The sequence below is a fragment of the Balaenoptera ricei genome, chromosome 8 (genome assembly GCF_028023285.1).
Source record: "Balaenoptera ricei isolate mBalRic1 chromosome 8, mBalRic1.hap2, whole genome shotgun sequence".
Lineage (NCBI taxonomy): Eukaryota > Metazoa > Chordata > Mammalia > Artiodactyla > Balaenopteridae > Balaenoptera > Balaenoptera ricei.
In genome coordinates, this window is record NC_082646.1 from 67,859,897 (window position 1) to 67,881,351 (window position 21,455).

At 42.2% G+C, this 21,455-nt stretch overlaps 1 long non-coding RNA gene across 3 annotated transcripts in view; it reads right to left on the reverse strand.

The window, feature by feature from the left end:
- Positions 1–10,980, reverse strand: part of LOC132370661 (uncharacterized) — a 35,125-nt gene extending 24,145 nt beyond the window's left edge. For all 3 annotated transcript variants that reach the window (XR_009504651.1, XR_009504653.1, XR_009504652.1), the window contains exon 1: positions 10,770–10,980. This is a non-coding gene — a long non-coding RNA (uncharacterized LOC132370661). The remainder of the gene's footprint in view (positions 1–10,769) is intronic.
- Positions 10,981–21,455: the final 10,475 nt, after the last annotated feature.

Consider the following 21,455-nt stretch of genomic DNA (forward strand, 5'->3'; position numbering starts at 1 on the left):
CCTTCAGAGAGCTCCTGCACAGGCAGCTGTGCTAAAAGAGGTACTTGATCTGGGTGAGGGTCCCGTGCTGCTTCCCTCTATCTGTTGGTTATCAGATCGACACAGGGTCCTGATCACAGAGACTACAGCAGAGAGAGGAAGAGGAAGAAGCCAGGAAAGCAGAAGCCGGTTGTGGTAAGTAGACTCTCAAGGTGACCTCCCTGAACTTCAACTCTGGCATTCACACCTTTGTATATTCCCCTCTTCTTTTTTTTTTAAATTTATTTTATTTTATTTTTTAATTTATTTTTGGCTGCGTCGGGTCTTTGGCTTTCTCTAGTTGCGGCGAGCGGGGGCTACTCTTTGTTGCGGTGCGCAGGCTTCTCATCGCATGGCTTCTCCTGTTGCGGAGCACGGGCTCTAGGCACGCGGGCTCAGTAGTTGTGGCTCACGGGTTTAGTTGCTCCGCGGCATGTGGGATCTTCCCAGACCAGGGCTCGAACCCGTGTCCCCTGCATTGGCAGGCGGATTCTTAACCACTGCGCCGCCAGGGATGTCCCTATTCCCCTCTTCTTGAGTGCGGATGTGGCCTGTGACTTCTTTCTAACCAATAGAGTACATTAAAGGTGATGGAATGTGCATGATTATTGATTTGGTTACATATATAATCTTAGTGCCATTTTGCTGAATGGCTCTTTTAGCTTTGTGGAAACCCCAAGTGCCAAGGACCTGTGAGCAGACTCTAAGAGCTGAGGGTGGCCACTGGCTGACAGTCACCATGAAAATGAAGACCTGAATGCTACACCCACAGGGAACTGAATTCTGCCACCTGAGTTCTGAGTGAGCTTGGAGCAGACTTTTCTCTAGGCTGGCCTTAGAAGAGAACATAGCCCTGGCTGATACCTGATGGCAGCCTTCTGAGACCCTAAGCAGAGGGTTCAGTTAAGTAATGGCTGGACTCTTGAACCATAGAAACTACGAGATAATAAATGTGTCATAGTAAGCAGTTGAATTTGTGGTAGTGTCATTAAGCAGCAATAGGTGACTAATATACCACTGGTTGGTCTCTTTTGCCTTCCATAAGAACTGCAGGATGAAGAAGAGCCAGAGGGAAGAGGTTGGAAGGGAAACTCAGCAACCTTATGAAGAGAAGGTAGTGACTAGAGAATGGGCTTTTGCTGTGAAGCTCTGCCATGTTTATTCACTCATTCATTCACTTATCCATTCATGTGTTAAAGGATGTTAAATTGGAAGTATGGACAGACACATCAAGATATATGTATCAGTCAGGTTTCAGGGAAGAATATTGCTATAGACTGAATTGTGTCCCCCTAAAATTCATAACTGAAGCTCTAAACTCCAGTACCTCAGGGTGTGATTGTATTTGGAGAGAGGGACTTTAAAGAGATAATTGAGTTAAATAATGAGGCCATTAGGATGAGCCCCAATCAAATCTAACTGGTGTCCTAATAAGAAGAGGAGATTAGGATACACAGAGAGACATCAGAGACGTGTATCCACAGAGTGGTAACGATGTGAAGAGACAGCAAGAGAGCGGCCTTATGTAAGCCAAGGAGAGAGGCCGCAGGAAAATCAGCCCTGCCAGCACTTTGATCTCGGACTTCTAGCCTCCAGAACTGTGAGAAAACAAATTTCTGTTGTTTTATCCACTCAGTCTGTGGTATTTTGTTATGGCCGCCCAAGCAGACTAATACTGATATAGAAACCACTCTAGATATTTTAAGCACAGAAGGATTTAATACAGATTTCAAAATCACTGGAAGAGCTGGAGTAGCTGGGGTTGGGGCTGCCACCAGAACTAATGTGTTCAAGAATGTACTGCTGGGGGCTTCCCTGGTGGCACAGTGGTTAAGAACCCACCTTCCAAGGCAGGGGACACGGGTTCGAGCCCTGGTCCGGGAAGATCCCACACGCAGCGGAGCAACTAAGCCCGTGTGCCACAACTACTGAGCCTGCGCTCTAGAGCCTGCAAGCCACAGCTACTGAAGCCCACGTGCCTAGAGCCCGTGCTCCACAACAAGAGAAGCCACCGCAATGAGAAGCCCGCGCACAGCAACGAAGAGTAGCCCCCGCTCACCGCAACTAGAGAAAGCCTGCGTGCAGCAACGAAGACCCAACACAGCCAAAAAAAAAAAAAAAAAAGGCCAGTAGGATATTAGAAATGAAAAAAAGAATTGTATAAAAAAACCAAAACCCAAAGGGGTATAGCTCCAATATGAATTATTTGAGTGAGATTGTTTTACACATATAAATGGCATGCAATATTACCTTTTATGTAAATACTGAGGTAGGTACTGTTCCATCTATATTACCATATCTTATTGTTACCCTTGAACATTTTTATTCATCTTTAATGTAAATTTATGTTCAGCCTGATGAGTCCCTGATTATGACATCCAGTGAGCACGGGGTAATCTTTAATCTCAATAATTCCATTAATTCTAAGTGTTACCTTAGTTTCTTGGCCTGATTGACTTTCAGTGAATATATCACCATATTCATTCCACAGTGACTCCCAGTGATCCCCACTGTTGGTATACACGTCCTATCGTAATTACTAAATGGTTAGTAACTGGCTTCTTTTTTTAAAAAAATTAATTAATTAATTAATTTTTATTTATGGCTGTGTTGGGTCTTCGTTTCTGTGCGAGGGCTTTCTCTAGTTGCGGCGAGCAGGGGCCACTCTTCATCGCGGTGCACAGGCCTCTCACTGTCGCGGCCTCTCCTGTTGCGGAGCACAGGCTCCAGATGCGCAGGCTCAGTAGTTGTGGCTCACAGGCCTAGTTGCTCCGCAGCATGTGGGATCTTCCCAGACCAGGGCTCGAACCCTTGTCCCCTGCATTGGCAGGCAGATTCTCAACCACTGTGCCACCAGGGAAGCCCCCAGTAACTGGCTTCTGACCAACAGATTACAATCAAAGTAAAATGGGATGTCACTTCTCAGTTTTATTTATTTTTATTTTATTTTTAAAAATTTGTTTTATTAAGGTATAGTTGATTTACAATGTTGTGTTAATTTCTGCTGTACAGCAAAGTGATTCAGTTATATATGTATATACGTATATATATATGTATATATATATGTATATTCTTTTCCATATTCCTTTCCATTATGGTTTATTACAGGGCATTGAATATAGGTCCCTGTGCTATACAGTAAGACATTGCTGTTCACCTCAGTTTTAAATACAAAAGACCATTGTTTCCCTGTGACATTCTCTCTTGTGTTCCCGCCCTTTCTCTTTCCCCTTGTTTCTGTTCTCTTCCTCTGTGCTCTCTCTCTTTTATCCCTGAAACTGGGAAGCAAGCACCAATGTTAAGAGCTACTCTATAGACAGGCTCACGTGAGGCTTCTTAACTGCATCTAGTATCCTGGCTGCAAGGGAGCTGTAGTTTTTAACTTTCCAGCCTCTGTAGCACAGGAAGGCACAAAGAAGGGTATGGGAAGGGATGCTGAAGCTTATAGACATATCCAGCGCCATATGCTAAACAGCAGAGCAAAGCAAGTGCCAAGACGTTTGAAGTATAGGGTTGGCCAAAAAGTTTGTTTGGGTTTTTCCATACCATCTTACGGAAAAACCCGAATGAACTTTTTGGCCAACCCAATAGATCCCTGAAACTGATAACAGAATTAATTAAACTGCTCACTTACCTCAAAGATAGAAAAAGCATGGAAAAGAGAGGACTTGCAAAGAGGATTTCTTAGGAAAAGTTGTGCGGTTTTATCTCCGCCTATCCTAAGCAATAGGGCTGAGTGCTTCTCCTATCACTTCAGGTGAGTAAGAAGGTATTTATTAGGACCACTTCGGGAGTTTGATGTGGATCCCCTGAAATTTGGTCATGGGAGGGTTCCTACTGGACTTTTGTCGGACTTTTGCCTTGGAAAATGTAAAAGATAGGGATGGTTAGGTGAGCTGCTCAGACCTTGGGAGTGAAGGAGAGGTAGTTGATCTGGGCAGCTTGCTCTTCTAGAGTTTGCTGTGGCAGAAAATGTGTGAGTGTTTCAAGAGCTATGGAATGTCACAGGAGAAGTGAATTGGGAGAGTTGAGGGAAGCATTAGAGTTGAATCAGTGTAGAATTAGCTAAACTGAGGAGGGCAGAGTATAGCATTCCAGGGAGAGGGAACAGCATGTGCAAAGCCTTAGAGGCATTTTCAAAGGACCTGGAATGTCCGAGGAAAAGTTAAATGCTCAGTGCAGCTGTGGTATAATTTGGGGGTGCAGGGAGTACAAAAAATTAGCTTGGGAAAATGCCCTAAGTACATGTTGTACTTCCAAGCTTAGCCTTTGTCCTTAAGGAACTAGGCAATTACTGCAGAGGTTTTTTTCCTTTTAAATTGACACACTAATTTTTAGAACATTGCAGATGTGCAGAAAAACAGAGCAGATAGTACAGAGAGTTCCCACATAGCCCCACAGTTTCTTCTATTACTAACATCTTATAATATCATAGTGACATTGGGCTTCCCTGGTGGCGCAGTGGTTGAGAATCTGCCTGCCAATGCAGGGGACACGGGTTCGAGCCCTGGTCTGGGAAGATCCCACATGCCGCGGAGCAACTGGGCCCGTGAGCCACAACTACTGATCCTGAGCGTCTGGAGCCTCTGCTCTGCAACAAGAGAGGCCGCGATAGTGAGAGGCCCGCGCACCGCGATGAAGAGTGGCCCCCACTTGCCGCAACTGGAGAAAGCCCTCGCACAGAAACGAAGACCCAACACAGCCAAAAATAAAAATAATAAATAAATAATAAATTAAAAAAAAAAAATATCATAGTGACATTTGTTACAATTGATGAATCTTATATTGACACATTATTATTAATAAAGTTCATAGTTTATTCAGGTTTCCTTACTTTTTACTTAATGTCCTTTTTCTGTTCCAGGATCGCATCCAGAACACCACATTACATTTAATTGTCATGCTTCCTTAGGCTCCTCTTGTCTGTGACAGTTTCTCAGGCTTTCTTCTTTTCGATAACATTGACAATTTGAGGAGTATTGGTCAGGAATATTGTAGGATGCTTTTCAATTGGAATCTGACTGTTGTTTTTCTCATGATTACACTGGAATTCTGGGTACTATGGATTTTTCAGTATAATTTGACCTATGTTTTACAAGAGTGATTTGGGGCCAGTGTGAAGGGTGAGTTAGATGGAGTATATTAAGTTGGCGCCATTCCATTGGCAAGCCTTGCAATGGCTTACCATCACAATTATTATTATTTCAATTTTAATTTTTTAAATTAATGTACAGTTGATTTACAGTGTTGTGTTATTTTCAGGTGTACAGCAAAGTGATTCAGTTATATATTCTTTTACAGATTCTTTTCCATTATAGGTTATTATAAGATATTGAATATAGTTCCCTATGTTATACAGTAGGTCCTTGTTGCTTATTTTATATATAGTAGTATGTATCTGTTAGTCTCAAACTCCTGATTTATCCTCCCCCCCTTTCCCCTTAGGTAACCGTAAGTTTGTTTTCAATGTCTGTGAGTCTATTTCTGTTTTGTAAACGAGTTCATTTGTAACATTTTTTAAAGATTACACATGTAAGTGATATCATGCGATATTTGTCTTTGTCTGACTTACTTCACTTAGTATGATATTCTCTAGGTCCATCCATGTTGCTACAAATGGCATTATTTCATTCTTTTTTATGGCTGAGTAATATACCATCACAATTATTGAATTAAAAAATCTAGAGAAAGACAAATACTGTATGATTTCAATTATATGTGGAATCTGAAAAACGAAACAAATGAACAAACATAACAAAACAGAAGCAGAGTCACAGATTCAGAGAACAAACAGGTGGTTGCCAGATGGGAGGGGAGTGGAGGAAGGAAAGAAATAGACGGGGAAATTAAGAGATACAAACTTCTAGTTATAAAATAAATGAGTCATGGGGATAAAATGTGCAGTGTGGGGGATATAGTCAATGATAATACGATATCTTTGTATGGTGACAGACGGTAACTAGACTTACCACAGTGAACAGTTTGTAATGTACAGAAATATGGAGTCACTGTGTCATGCACCAGTAACTAACATAGTGTTATAGGTCAATTATACTACAAAAACAAACAAACAAAACTCATAGAAAAAGAGATCAGATTCATGGTTACCAGAGGTGGGGGGGATGGGGGAGGGGGAATTGGATGAAGGTGGTCAAAAGTTACAAACCTCCAGTTATAAGATAAATAAATACTAAGGATGTATTGTACAACATGATAAATATGATTAACGCAGCTGTATGTTACATCTGAAAGTTGTTAAGAAAGTAAATCCTAAAAGTTCTCACCCCAAGGGAAAAATATTTTTTCTTTTTCTTTTCTTTTCATATGAAATGATAGATGTTTACTGAACTTGTTGTGGTAATCATTTCATGGTGTATGTACTTCAAATCTTTATGCTGTGCACCCTAAAACTTACACAATGCTGTATGTCAATTATATCTCAAAAAAACTGGAAGAAAAAAATCATACTCTTTAATATGACTTACACAGCCCTATGGGATCTGGACCCAGCCTGCCTTTCTGACCTCATCTCCGGACACTCTCCTCTTTGCTCTTAATGCTTCAACCCCACTGGCTTTTGTTTCCATTTCTTGAAGGTGCAAGGTTTGCTACCCTCAGGACATTTGAGTGATTTTTGCTATATAATCCAGGTAGAAGAGGAATTGGGCCTGAATTAGAGGAGAAGGGACAGGTCAGAGAGCATATATGTGGTACAACTGAAAGGATTTAACTGATTGGATGTACGAAATAAAGAAAAGAGAGGATTTGGGCACAGTTCTGAGACTTTGTAGTCTGAACGACTTGATCACTAGACTTGCCCATTCACTGAGAAGGGGAATGCAGGAGCTTGGGCAGGGGGGGCATCATGAGATCACGATGACATACCAAGTTTGATTTGCTAGTGGGCCATCAAGATGTTCTTGTCCAGCAGGCGATGGACATCATGAGTCTTGAGTTCAGGAGGGAGGTTGTGTGGAATAAGAGCAACTGCCAAACAAGAGATTATGGCAGGGGCGCTGATTATTAATTCAACTGGGATAAACCCAAGGGACATATCTGCAGTAATTCAAACCCTTGGCAGCAAATAGTTTAATGTGAACTTCAGGTCAGTAGAGAAATGAAATTTATTTTGGAGACTATCAGGCAAAAGGAGGCCAGGACTTTGGGGAGGATTTTGTGGTCATTCCACTCACCAGGCTTAGGCTAATGACTGCTTCTTTTCTACTGGAATGAGACTTTGGGACTTGAGAAGGCTGCTATATTAACTAATTAATATAGCCTCAGAAAAAGTAGCAGAGAGGTTTGGGGTTTAGACAGAGTTATATAAGCGGAAAATAGAGCGGTGGACAGGTCAGGTTATGATGAAAGTGCTCCCAGGTATGTCATTATGCCACTATATTTACTGTCTTTGTACTACTATATTTACATTTTATAAAAGTTACAAAAGTGGTACAGCCATGCTTTGCAGATGCTGTAGATTGGTTCACTTAATAACCATTGAAACCACTTTCTCCTTTCTTTTACTGTAGAGGCTGGAAAGCAAAATACATAAATTCCAAGATCTCATTAAAACTGGAGGTGGCCACGAAATACAGTCTGAGTTCATGAGGAGTTCCCAGAAGTCCTTGCAGTGGGGTTCCATTTCTGAATAGAAAGGCAAAGATATGTGAGGAGAAGCTTTTTGCCCTTCTGACTTCTCCTAGCCTGGAGCTTAGATACAATGCCTGGAGACAGCAGCCCTTTTGTTACGAAGAGAATGAGAAGTGTAAACTGAGAATGGTGAAGCCTGATTTCATCATGACATCCTTTAGCAGCTGGGCTGGTTCTGGTCCACCCACTTCTGGATTTTGTGTTATGTGAAAAAAGCGCTGTTACTTCTTTACACCAGTAAACTGACTCTCAAACTTAGCTGCCCATTAGAATCACCTGTGGAGGTTTAACTCACCCAATGTTTACATGACCCTTTATACCACCAGTTGAATGGGAATTTCCGGTGATGGGACCTAAGATTCTGTAATATTTAAAATTCCCCAGGGGATTCCAATGTGTAGCCAAGTTTGAGAACCAGTGTTTTTTTAAGCCATTGTTTTTTGTTTTTGTTTTGTTGTTGTTATTCACAGGTGGATGCTATTGTTACAATACATGTGTCAAAACTATATTTAAATAATAGAAGCATATATATTCCCCCATCTCCAATCAGCTCCATTGCTACTACTGTCCCTAGGGGAAACACAATCCTCATGGTGCTGTGCCACTTTCAAAATTTCCTGTCTGCATGTACCAATGTATATTAGTTTTTTATTATAAAAATCCTCTAGAGGCTGTTCAAGTGGGGCCTGAGAAGTGACGTTGCCAGAGAGCCTGGGAAAATCAGGACAGTACTAATGTCAATTAACTTTCTATCTACATAAACCATTAGAACATCTGCGGAATGTCAATATTTTAGCATCCAAACTACTTCCCCCTTCTAGAAAAACATATTTCATTGATACAGTCTAATCTTCTACTTCAGGTGTTTAAAAATTGCATATAACTTTTTGACCATGATTAATCATTTAACTATGAGACACAGAAAATGTTGACCATGATGTCGCTGGGCATCAATGTAAGGCAATCCTTATGTTTTGTGTACTAAAACCGTCTCTGAGTTCTTGCCTCAAGTTTCAGTTGTGAGGGTCAGGTCTTTTGAAGAACCATCATCTTTTTTGGTTTATGTTTTTAAGGTGCAAATCACTTTGAGAACCAGGAGAGGTTGAAATTGGCACATGATAACATTTTCAGCAGTTCTGCTACAATTGATAGCATATCTAAAGAATGTATATAAAAATATTCCTCTGTTGAAAAGACCTAGCTTCAGAGTGAGGACTCCTGTGCCACAGAGTATTAAATGTTGAGACTTTACAACGTGACTTGTAAAATAAACAGTAATTTTTTTCTCACGGGAGGAGGCATTGCATTACAAGTTCTAGAATGAGAAAGCATGGGTTCAAATGCCAACTCTGCAGACTAGAAACAACAAGTTTCAGTGAGAATGTGGAGAAAAGGGAACCCTTGTGCACTGTTGGTGGGAATGTAAATTGGTGCAGCCTCTGTGGAACCAATTAAAAATAGAATACCATATGAGTTCCACTTCTGGGTACTTATCCAAAGGAATGAAAACAGTCCTTTGGATGGATGAATGGATAAAGAAAATGTAGGATATATGTACAATGGAATATTATTCGCCAATAAGAAGGAATGAAATCTTGCCATTTGTGACAACACGGATGGACTTTGAAGGCATTATGCTTAGTGAAATAAGTCAGAGAAAAACAAATGCCACATATGCTTTTACTTATACATGGCATCCAAAAAAACCCACACCCTCATGAGTACAGAGGACAGATTAGTGGTTGCCAGAGGCAGGGTTGGTGTGAGCGAAATGGGCGAAGTGGGCTAAGGGGGTTAAAAAGTACAAACTTCCAGCTATAAAATAAATGTCATGGGGATGTAATGTACAGCATGATGACTATGGTTAATAATACTGTACAGTATATTTGAAAGTTGCTAAGAGAGTAGATCTTAAAAATTCTGATCACAAGAAAAAAATTTTTTGTAACTATGTATGGTGACGGATGTTAACTAGACTTATTGAGGAGATCATTTCACAATATATACAAATATCAAATCATTATGTTGTACACCTGAAATAAATATAATGTTATATGTCAATAATATCTTATGTGCCTTGGGGCATATTACTAAATGTCTATGCCTCAGTTTTCTCATCTATAAAATAGTGATATTATTGTGAGGATTAAAAGAGATAATAAATGTAAAACAATTAGAAATATGCCTAGTACATAGTAAATGTCCAATAAATATTAACTATTATGGTTAGCTGTGATACTCTGAACACTTAATCCTGAATACCTATGCTCAAAGGTGAATTCCCTTTCTGTGGAATTTTTTTCCCAGACCTTCAGTTGGCATGGATTCCTCCCCCCGACAATTTCTACTGAATTTCCCGTTGGGATTTCACCATTAATATTTCATTTTCCTCTTATGGTCTCACTCTACACATTCTTCCTGAGCTCTAGTTATCACCACATGCTGAATGGTTCCCATATTTGAGGCTCAGTCTAAATTTGTTTTGTATATGCTCCAGACTCCTATGGCCTTTCAGACATTACCACTTGGATGTTCCATAACATTTTATCCCCTAAACTGTATTCCCTATTGCAGAGAATGGCACCATAATTCTCACAAACCCTCCTAATTGGTGAATGTAATCCCCAACTCCTCCCTTTCACATCCGTCAAACAGTCTATCAACTGTGTCTCTAGTCAACCCACTTCTCTCCATCCTCCTTGCTACCTCCTAGTTTAGGCCATTGTCTTCTCTGTCAACTACTGCAGTAGCTTCCCATTCTCCTGTCTTCACTCTGTAGCTTTAATAATACCTCTAAAACGTAAAACTGTCATGCTATCTCTCTGCTTAAAACTCTTCAATGACTCCCTATCATCCTCAGGATAAAATATAAACTCTTTAACAAAGCTTATAAGTTCTGTCATGATCTGGCCGGTGCCTGGCCTCCCAGCCTCATCTCTCTTTTTTTTTTTGGCCACCCCTGGATCTTAGTTCCCCAGCCCGGGATTGAACCTGCCCTCTCAGCAGTGAAAGCGTGGAGTCCTAACCACTGGACGGCCAGGGAATTCCCCCAGCCTCATCTCTTGCCCTTCCCTCCTTTACGTTCTAAGGTCCAGACTTACTGAATGAGTCCACTGTGTTCGCTGTCATCTCAGGGCCTTGGCGTTTGCTGCCCCGTCTACTAGTTTCTTCTCCTTGTCCCAGCCTTTGCCCTGCCTCACTTTGTCTGCCTAACTCCTTCTGATCCGTCTCAGTTCACGTATCGTGTCCTCTCAGAAAACGTCTCTTGACTCCCACAATCCACAAGGGCACCTCCTACTTGTTCTACAGAACGTGTTCTTATCGTTGCACTTAACCACACTGCACTGTAATTATCTGTTTACTTATCTATAACACCTACTACAGGGAGACACAGATAAACCTTGATAAAGAAAAGGTTTGTGTAATCAGTAACTACTGTGTAATCAGTACCTCTATCAGGCACTTCCTCTAAGTCTTCTGGGAACAACATTTCTTTTCTGATAACTAATTCTCTCATAGTCTCTGCAGGGTTTGGTAGGTCTTTACAGGACTTAGATCAAAGGTGATTGCATGCCCCAAATGGGAGCAATCATGGTATAAAGACTGTGATAGGATAATGATAAAGCCTAATAGATGCTGCATTCAAATCTAGGCTCTTCACCTTAATAGAGTATGAACATCTTTGTGGTTTTATCTTTTCATCTGTAAATGTGTATAATAATACCAACTTTATGACAGATGCATCTTGAAGAATGACAGTGAATTATTGTAAATCTAATCAGGTGTTGGTTACAGATGTAGTTTCATTGCTGGAAAAATTTAACACACTTGGTATGCAACTGTTAATCTGAATGCTTTTTTCTTTATACTTGTTAAGAAAGCCCATCAGAAGCAGTTTGCCTTTAGTTGGCAGGACCAACAATATCTCTTCACTATCCTACTTCAGGGATGTATCAACTCTCCAGCCCTATGTCATAATTTTGTTCCAAGGAAACTTGATTGCCTTTCCATTCTGAATCATCCCGGTTCATCAGATGGATGACATCATGCTGATGCTATCCTGCTTCCTGGTAAGCAGGAAGTAGCAACTACTCTAGATACACTGGAAACACAGATTCAACCACAGGGTGGGAAATACCACAAAAACCCAGGGGCTTGCCATCTTGGTAAAATTTCTAGAGGTCCAGTGATCTGGAGCACAGTGAGTTATCTTTACCAAAGTAAAGAAAAAGTTGCTGTATGTGGTCCCTTCCACCACTAAGGAAGAGGTACAGTACCTCTTGGGTCTCTTTAGGTTTTGGAGGCAACATGTAACTCATTTGGACATGCAACTCTCACTAATTTACTGAGAAACTCAAAAAGCTGCCAATTTGGAGTGGGACCCCAAACAAGAGAAGACTCTGCCTCAGATCTAGACTGCCATGCAAACCACTCTACCACCTGGGCTGTATAACACAGCATCCAGTTGTGCTTGAAGTGCCTGTGGCAGGTAGGGACACTTTAGCAGTCTCTTGTAGGTGAATCATAGCCCAGACTATTAAGATTATGGAGCAAAGCTTACCATTTTCTGAAGACAACTATTCTCTGGAGAAACAGTTTCTAGGTTGTAAGTGGGCCTTGGTAGAGACTGAATGCTTGACCACAAGTCAAGTTACCATGCAACCTAAGTTGCCCATCATGAACTGAATGTTGTCTGACCCTCCAGGCCATAAAATTGGGCATTCACAGCAGCATTCCATCATTAAACAGAAATGGTATGTATGAGATCAGGCTCAAGCAAGTTCTGAAGGCACAAATAAGTTGTATAAGAAAATGGCACAGACGCTTATGGCCCGTGTTCTTATCACATTGCCTTTTCCCTCTCATCCCAAATCTGTGGCTTCTTGGGGAGTTTCCTATGACAAGTTGCCTGACAAGGAAAAATTCCAAGTCTGCTTTAAAGATGGGTCTGTACAATATGCTGGTGCTATCCAAAAGTGGATGGTTGCCACACTGTAGGCCTGCCATGACGGATGGCTTCCAAAAGTAGGAGTGAAGGAAAATTCTCCCAGTGGGCAAAAGTATGGATTTATATTGACTCCGGGGCTAATGGTTTGCTTAGATGGTCAAAACTTAGAAGGATCATGATTGGAGAATTGATGACAAGGTCTGAGAAAGAGGTCTGTGGCTAGAACTCTCTGAATATGAACATAGTGCTAAGATATTTTGTCCCATATGAATGCTTACCAAACAGAAACCTCATCAGAAGAGGATCTTAATAAGAAGGTGGATGAGATGACATGCCTGTGGACATCTGTTAGCTTCTTTCCTCAGCCACTCCTGTCTTAGTCCAGTGGAAACCAAACAAAGTGGTCCATGAAGGTTATTCATGGACTGAGCAACATGGATTTCCAATCACCACTGACGAACGTTCAACCTGCTAATAGCAGAGACCAACACTGAGCATTCATTATGGCACCATTCCCTGGGAGCATCAGCCACACGTGGTAGAAGGTTGATTACAAAATATCACTTCCATCATGGAAGGGACCGAACTTTGCTCTCAGTGAAACAGACACTTACTCTGGCTACAGATTTGCCTTCCCTATCCACAGTGTTTCTACCAAAACCACTATCCAGGGACTTATAGATTGTGTTATTCACATGGTATTTCACAAAGCATTGCTTCTGACCAGGGAACTCACTGCAAATGAAGTGTGGCAATGGGCTCACATTCATGGAATTCACTGGTCTTGCAACATTGCCCATCACCTTGAAGGAGCTGCCCTGATAAAGTGGTGGTATGATCTTTTGAAGGCTTAATTACAGTGCCAGCTGGGTGGAAACATCTTGCAGAGCTGGGGCAATGTCTTCCAGGATGTATATATGCTCTAAATTAGCGACCAATTTATGTTGCTATTTCTCCTATAGCCAGTTTTTATGGGTCCAGGAATCAAGCTGTGAAAGTGGGAGAGGTTCCTCTTACTGTCATATTTAGCGGTCCACTAGTGAAATTTTTGCTTTCTATTTTTATCATTTTAGGCTCTGCTGGTCTAGAAGTCTTATTTCCCAAGGGAGGAATGTTTCCTTCAGGGAGCACCTCAATGGTACCATTAAACTGGAAGTGAAGACTACCACCTGGCCACTTCAAGCTCCTCATGCCAATGAATCAACAGGAAAAGAAGGGGGTTACTAAACTGGCTGGGGATATTTGACCTGACTATTAAGGGGAAATTGGATTTTCCTAGATAGAAGACTTTAAGAGGCTTGTGTTACCCATTATCAAGGCCAAGCCTGCTGGATTAGACCTGTATTTAATTAGGGTTCTTATTAATGGCAAAGAATAGAATCCCACATCCAAGCAGCTTGAGAAAAACAAGGAATTTACTTAGAAAATTGTCTCCTGGAACTCAAAGACAAGATCTCAGTTGGTCCTCAAGAAAAAAGTGGAACCAGGCTCTCAAATGCTGGAACAGCTCCCCATATCTCATTTCTGCTTCTCTCTGCACATCAGTTTCATTCCATGTTCTTATTACAGACTGATCCTTTCTGCTCCTCAGTCCATGTGGCTGAAAACATGGCTGCTAGGAGTGATAGGTTCACCTCCCTGGAGGGAGACTGATACCTCTTTCCTGTTCTGGTTGCAAACTTCCTGGGGAAGAATTCTGATTAGTCCGGCTTTGTTCAATGTCTGAGGGAGGGGTCATATTGTACTAACACGATGGCTTCCATGAAAACCTCAGGGGGAGAGTTGGTTGGTCAGAAGGTTAGGAACGTGTGGGGAGGTGATTGTGAGAAAGTCTGTTCCCAGAAGAAAAAGAAGGATGCTGGGCTGACAAGTTGTGAGGGTCTACTACGATGTAGCCCATTGTTCCCCCTAATAATAATAACAAAAGTAAGTGAATAAATAAATAAACAATAACTAATATTTATAGAGCTTACTATGTGCTAGATACCATATGTGTGTGTGTGTGTGTGTGTGTGTGTGTGTGTGTGTGTGTGTATCACAGTCTATGAGGTAAGTTTAACTTGTATCCCCATTTTACAGATGGGAATAAGGAGACTTAAAGAAGATTAAGTAACTAGTCCAAGTAGGTAGTTGAGCTGGAACTTGAACCCAAACTTACTTGTTTCCAAGTGCTGTTCTTGTAACATGACACCCATACCTAGTTCTCCAGGCTCTAGGCACCCAGTCTCACCACAAGCCCCAGGGTGCTGGCTGGGCACCTGAGACCCTGCATAGGTCCTGAGAGCTACTTTTTCTGGGCTGGATTTTGTCCCTGGGCTCCAGGTGTCTGACTCTGTGGGATCAACTGACCTTGAACCTCAGTTTTCTTATACATAAAAATGTGTTGCTATAAGATTATGGAAACTATATGAGGGCAGATATTTTTGTCTATCATGTTCACTGCTAATCCCCTGGACCCAAAACAGTGCTGGGCACTTGATAACTATTTGTTAAATGAATGAATGAGACAAAGTGAAACTCACAAGGGTCCTGCTTGGGGAATATGATATTCTTGCTTTTTGGCTAACTATTAGGCTTCTGTGTATGGGGTTAGGCAAGTCACAGGGAGAGAGATGGAGGGGACTTTTAAGAAGCTGTGTATATAAGGAGAGAGAGAGAGGGAGAGAGGAAGAATCCTGTTACAGGAAAATTACAGAGACTGGGGAGGAGAGGAGGGAGAAGACAAATGCAGGTGTTGCGTTAAGATTTACTAGTGGTCTGCAATGTAAATGTGCTGTCTCTGTCCCCATGGAATCTGTGGTGAACACTGTATCACTAACCACTGCTTTAGAGGTGGATTTGTTAAGTATTGGCCTTGAGCTGGGTCCAGGGTGATGTTTGGAGCTGAGCACACACGTGTTATGATTGAATGAGATAAGGTACGTGAACACTCTGGCCCAGCAGCTGGCCCATGGAAGTCTCTCAGTAAAAGTCTATTTCCCTATTGACCTCAGCTGACCTCCTGCATCTCCCTGAACACAGCACAGGGCTTGGCATGCAGAGACTTCTCAGAATGTCTGCCTCCCTGCCAAGAGGGTTTTCCAAGGGCTCTGCTTGAGGGCATGACAAATCTCTGAGATATGGAGACTTTTGTGCCACTTCACTCTATGCAGAGTTCCCGCATGCCCACTCCCAAAAGAAAACACTCTTTAGCCTGGTTGGGACACTCCTGGGTAAGCAAGTGATGTAATTTGTTTTCACAAAAACTATAAGAGGCTTTTGAATTAAGCATTTGCTCAACTGGCTGTTGCCAAAAACTACAGTTGCTTTGTGTCATTGCCTGTTGACAGTGGTCATAGTCACGCATTGTACCTCAAAGTCCAGACCATTCCAGGGTAAAACGCTTACAAGGAGGCTGAGCCGCCCAGAGTTCTAGAGGGATCCCGTTGGGTGCCCAGCCAGAGCTGGCCCCAGGGATTCTACTCCAGGTACAACGGAGTTGGGAGACAAAGGAAATGACAACCCGTTCAGGCTCCTGCTGTCCTTGGGCACAAATAGTCTCAGAGTTGCCATAGATATTTTAATCAGGATGTCCCTTTCATTTGAATCAGCGGGATGCAGGTTCTATATTTACTTGTTTGCCCCTTCTACCAGACTGTGTAGGAGGGCAGGAACTCTGACTTGTTCATTGTTATGTGCCTGTGGCTTAGCACAAAATCAGGCACAAAGGACTCATTTGATGAAAATTTGTGGGGTGGAAGAATAAATGTAGCGTCCTCTTTTCAGCCTCTGTTTTCAGGCTCTTTACGCCCTTTCTCTGGCTTGAGTCCCTGCTCTCTGCAGGTGTCTCCTAAGAGCTCATGTCCCTCTGTTTCCTTCTCATCCTGGAAACGGAAGTTCGTTTTGAAGCCTGCTCTATTGTTTGTTCTGCCCGTAATCCCAAACTGAATGGGACCCATTTGTTGTATGCTTGGCTGGTCTTCACACAGCATGTTTTTGTGATACGTACCATTTCCTTTCAGACCAAGTGTGGCCTGGTATAGTGGCAAGCCCCAGTGCACCTAGGGCTGTTAGTGTTCTAAATTTCTGCTCTCCCACTTTCTAATGGTGTCATTCAGGCAAGTTATTGGATTTCATGAAACCTCAGTTTCCTCCGTCCATAAAGTTGGTGCAACAAGGTGAAATTCGCTGAGAGTGGACCCAAAGATTTTTGGATTTTTGTTTTTTTTAACATCTTTATTGGAGTATAATTGCTTTACAATGGTGTGTTAGTTTATGCTTTATAACAAAGTGAATCAGCTATACATATACATATATCCCCATATCTCCATCCTCTTGTGTCTCCCTCCCACCCTCCCTATCCCACCCTTCTAGGTGGTCACAAAGCACCGAGCTGATCTCCCTGTGCTATACGGCTGCTTCCCACTAGCTATCTATTTTACTTTTGGTAGTGTATATAAGTCCATGCCACTCTCTCACTTCGTCCCAGCTTACCTTTCCCCCTCCCCGTGTCCTCAAATCTATTCTCTATGTCTGCATCTTTATTCCTGTCCTGCCCCTATAAGTTGAGATTGAAAAAGAACTGTGATTTAAAATTCGCAAGCAATTTTGTCTCCTAAAGAGGAAAAGTCTAGGAAGTGCATCCTATGGGCCAAGCAAATGTAGAGCAAAGATCTTACTCTGGAATGGGGAGGGTCTGATATTCTGTGGCTCCAATAACCTAAAATGGTTAGTAAAATTGTGTCAAACATTTTCATTATATTAGACAGAGTTAATCTCTCCAAAGGGTTTCTTTTGGAGCAGTGTTTATTTCCTCAGTATCTATTTAGACTGCCATCTGCCTGTTTATTATTGCTTTTAGAAAATGGATGAGCCATTTTCAGCTAGTAAATAGTAGAAACTCAGTTGCTCAGACATTGAAGATGCCTGGAAGGCTGTATCACCCTGGTCATAAACTCTTGTCAGAGGAGAGAATGTGAAAAAAAACTCAACTGGGTTTTATGGGGCTCAAGATTGTCTAGCCTGTAGTATCATATACATGGTATTCTATGGTCAGAATGCTTTTTCTAACATCATTTAGAAGTTGGAGTTTTACCTGAAATGGACACTTAAATTCTCTGGCCTCCTGGAATAAGATCATTCCTAAAGCAGGAAATAAAGACAAAGGAGCTGGGCCTTGGATTGGAGTGTGGGGAAATAACCACTTCTTTTATCTGGATCGTAAGGAGTTGGGGAATGAAGAGTATCACCGTTGTGGGAAGCAGGCTGGCCCTTGCCCCATGGCAGCAGTAGAGCAGTAGGGTATAGAAGTCCAGTGTGGAGCCTGGGAAATTGGAGCAAAAATATTGGGTTTTAAGTTTCTCTCTGCTGTAATTCTCTTCTCTCTGTGTTATCACAATGAGAAAATAGGGGAAGGGTCTGTATAGCTTATGCTGGGGCAGAGCAGTGACTGGGCTTAGGAAAGTTGTATCTTGAGGGAGGCAGATGTTCAGACCCAGGATCCTCCCTGTGGGGCTAGGCAAAGTACAGGAGAGGTGGAAAGTACAGGAGAAATGGGTGAGCCACATAGGCATTCCCAGGGGAACTTGGTAAAAGCTTGGATTTCTTGAAGACAAGTGGGATGGGGCTTAAGCTACAGTGACCGGGGTATTAAGCAGAAGCATGAGTTTACAAACTGAAAATCTGACATGTTTGAGTTACATCAGGATACTAAAATCTACGTCATCCTGTGGTAAAGGACTTGCTGTTACAGTCAGGTTTTATTAACTGCACTACTATCATTACTAGTGTAAGTTGAGCTGATCGACTTCTAAGCTGCCTTCTTGCTCAGCAGTTCTTTGAGTCTGTGGGGTGTGGAAGCACCCGTGGAGTCAGCCTGGCTTGAGTGTCCATTGGTTCTCCCCACTGCATTCTCCTCCTTCACTGTCCTGATTCTGTTCAGCTGGCATGGAGTATGGGGCAATGCTGGAATGTTTCAGAACATGTAGCCAGGGCAATGTTGTAATTCATTAGGAGTCATTCTTAAGGGGAGAGAAGCTTGTACTTCAGATAGTTGGTCACATTCTTGGAAATTATGGTTCTGAGGTCTCTCTGGTTGCAGGAGGGCCAATTCCCATTCATCTTGTGACATGCTGAGATATTGTTTAGGCATTTCTTAAAAGCAGAGGAGATATTTCAGGAGGAGCACAAACAAAACCTCCATTTCAAGATAGCACCAAAAAATAAATCTTTCTTAAAATTTACACATGAGCACTTCAAACCCTGCTATGGGACAAGGCCAAAGAGTCATGTGGCAGGCTGTGTTCTCCAGCGGTGGCCACAGTACCATCTCTCCTCCCCCATGCTGTTCCCATGATGATACTTTGACATTCCTCCTTTTGAGAGACGGGATCTATGTTCCATCTTCTTGAATCTGGACAGGCTTGTGACTTTGTGGGGAAGTAATGTTATGTGACTGAGCCCAGGTCATAAAAAGTGATACAATTTCTGCCTTGTTCTTGTGGGCTGCTCAGTCCTGGAACATATGTTAGATACCTGTTGCTGTGTAAAAAATCACCTCCAAACTTAGCAGTTTAAAACAACACACATTTAATATCTCTGTTTCTCTGAGTAAGGAATTTGACCACAACTTGGCTTGCTCCTCTGCTGTAGCTCCCAAGGCTACAGTCAAGGTTTCAACCAGGGCTGGGGTCTCATCTGAAGGTGCAAGTGGGGAAGGATCCACTTCCAAGGTCATTTATATGGTTGTTGGCAGGATTCAGTTCTTTGAGGATTATCAGATTGAAGTCTTTAATTCCTCACTGGCTGTTGGCCAGGATAACCCTCAATTCCTTGCCATGTGGGCCTCTTCAACATAGCAGCTTGCTTCATCAAAGCCAGCAAGAGAGAGAGAATCTGATTCTCAATCTTTTGTAACTTAATCACGGATGGAATATTCCATCAATGTACCATATTTTGTTGCTTAGAAGCAAGTTACTCAAGGGGATGAGATTACACAAGGTTGTGAATACCAGGAGGTAGGGATCATTGGGGGTCACCTTAGGACCTCTTACCATAAAACCTAACCACCATGCTATGAGAAATCCCAGATGGAGAGGCCACATGTAGATGTTCCAGTGTTACAGACATGAGTGAAAGAGCCTTCAGATAATTCTAATACGTAGTCATTGAGTAACCTTCCAGCCTTTCAGCCTTCCCAACTGAAGTTCCAGACATTGTGGAACAAATACAAACTGTCCTTGCTATGCCCTTTCTGAATTCCTGACCCATATAATCCTTGAGAATAATAAATTGGTTGTTGTTTTACACCACTAGGTAGTAACTAGAACAAACCACATATCTTGAAGCTTTATTGCTTACCTGGTCACCTGGTTTGATCATATGAGATATTGTTGCACATTTTTTTGCAACTAGATTGATATCACATTTCAACACAAAGTTTGCAACCTGAGAATATACTAAGAGTCCAGGCAGGATTGAAAAACATTGAACAATTCTATGAAAGTGTCATAGGCACTACTTACTTTTTGGCTCATTTAAAAAAAGTAGCACCCCACTCTTGGTGTCTTTCCTGTATCAGCAGTTTGTAAACTGTCTTCACAAGGGGCACAAGACAAATCCAATTTTCCCAGGCTCAGTTCTGGGATTCAGCTGAGCTTTCATGACCACGGGCACACTCCTGAATCAGACAGGACGTTCTAAACTTTCTTATCAGTCCATTTTGAACAGGACAATCATAGCGCTTGGTCAGGCATGAACTATGCGTCAGAATAGTTCTGCATACTTCTTGTTTACACATGTATATTGAGGTGGAAAAAAATTTGAATTACTTTAACATCTGGCACTTGAATTCCTCTATGGGAGGGAAGTAACTTTGTTTGAGAAAAGAATTTGGTGAAGAAGCAGTGGGTGTGCAAGAATATGCCCCAACCCACCTCCTACGCCAGCCTCTCTGGGTGAGACAGGGAAGGGAATTTGTTTCTGACTTTGGAGAGATGGCAGGAAGAGGAAAGAGCAGAGGACAGAGAAGGGAGAAGGAAGACAGAGAAACCAGAGGAGTATGTGAGGGTGGGTGCAGTGTGGGAAGCTGTGATATTGGAGCTAATAGAGAAAACCATCATCAGGGGGTGGCTGCAGGGCCTGAGGACAGCAGGAATGTGCAACGAGGATTCCTAGGTGGTCTGTTGTACAGTAAGTGATGGGACTCCCTCCCTGTGACTCCCCCTCAACATTTGAAGCAAATATTAATTTTTGGGCCACGCCACATGGCTTGCAGGATCTTACTTCCCCAACCAGGGATTGAACCTGGGCCATGGCAGTGAAAGCGCCGAGTCCTAACCACTGGACCACCGGGGAATTCCCAAACAAATATTAATCTTATGTATGGTATATATGAATTTTTTTCCATGAAAGGGCTAAATTTTGTGCCTAGATTGATATGGTGCTAAACAAAGACTGTACTCAAAGAACGTTACCCTGAGAAAGCAGGACATGAGACTCTATGAGTCCTGAGCGTTTACAGAAATCCTAGAGAAAGCTTTCAACTTCCAAAGACCCTGGTGGTGTGTATTTTGAGCAAAGGTTGCCTAATCTTCATGATGCAGGGAGGTTCCAGATGATGTGAGGGACTACCTGAGCATCTATATGTGTCAGGCCCTGTCTGGTTCCTGGCCCCTATGTCCTTCCTCAGTTTTCTACCCTTTCTCTTCCCTTGGCCTATGTATGTGAGCCCCTGACCTGCACTTATAGGACCAACCCTGCTTCAGATCCCTGGGACATTCTGGAGATGCAAGAGGTATTTAACTAGATCCGATCTGATGGTCTAGGGCTGCACATAAAGTTAATTTAGCTACTTTCCTGA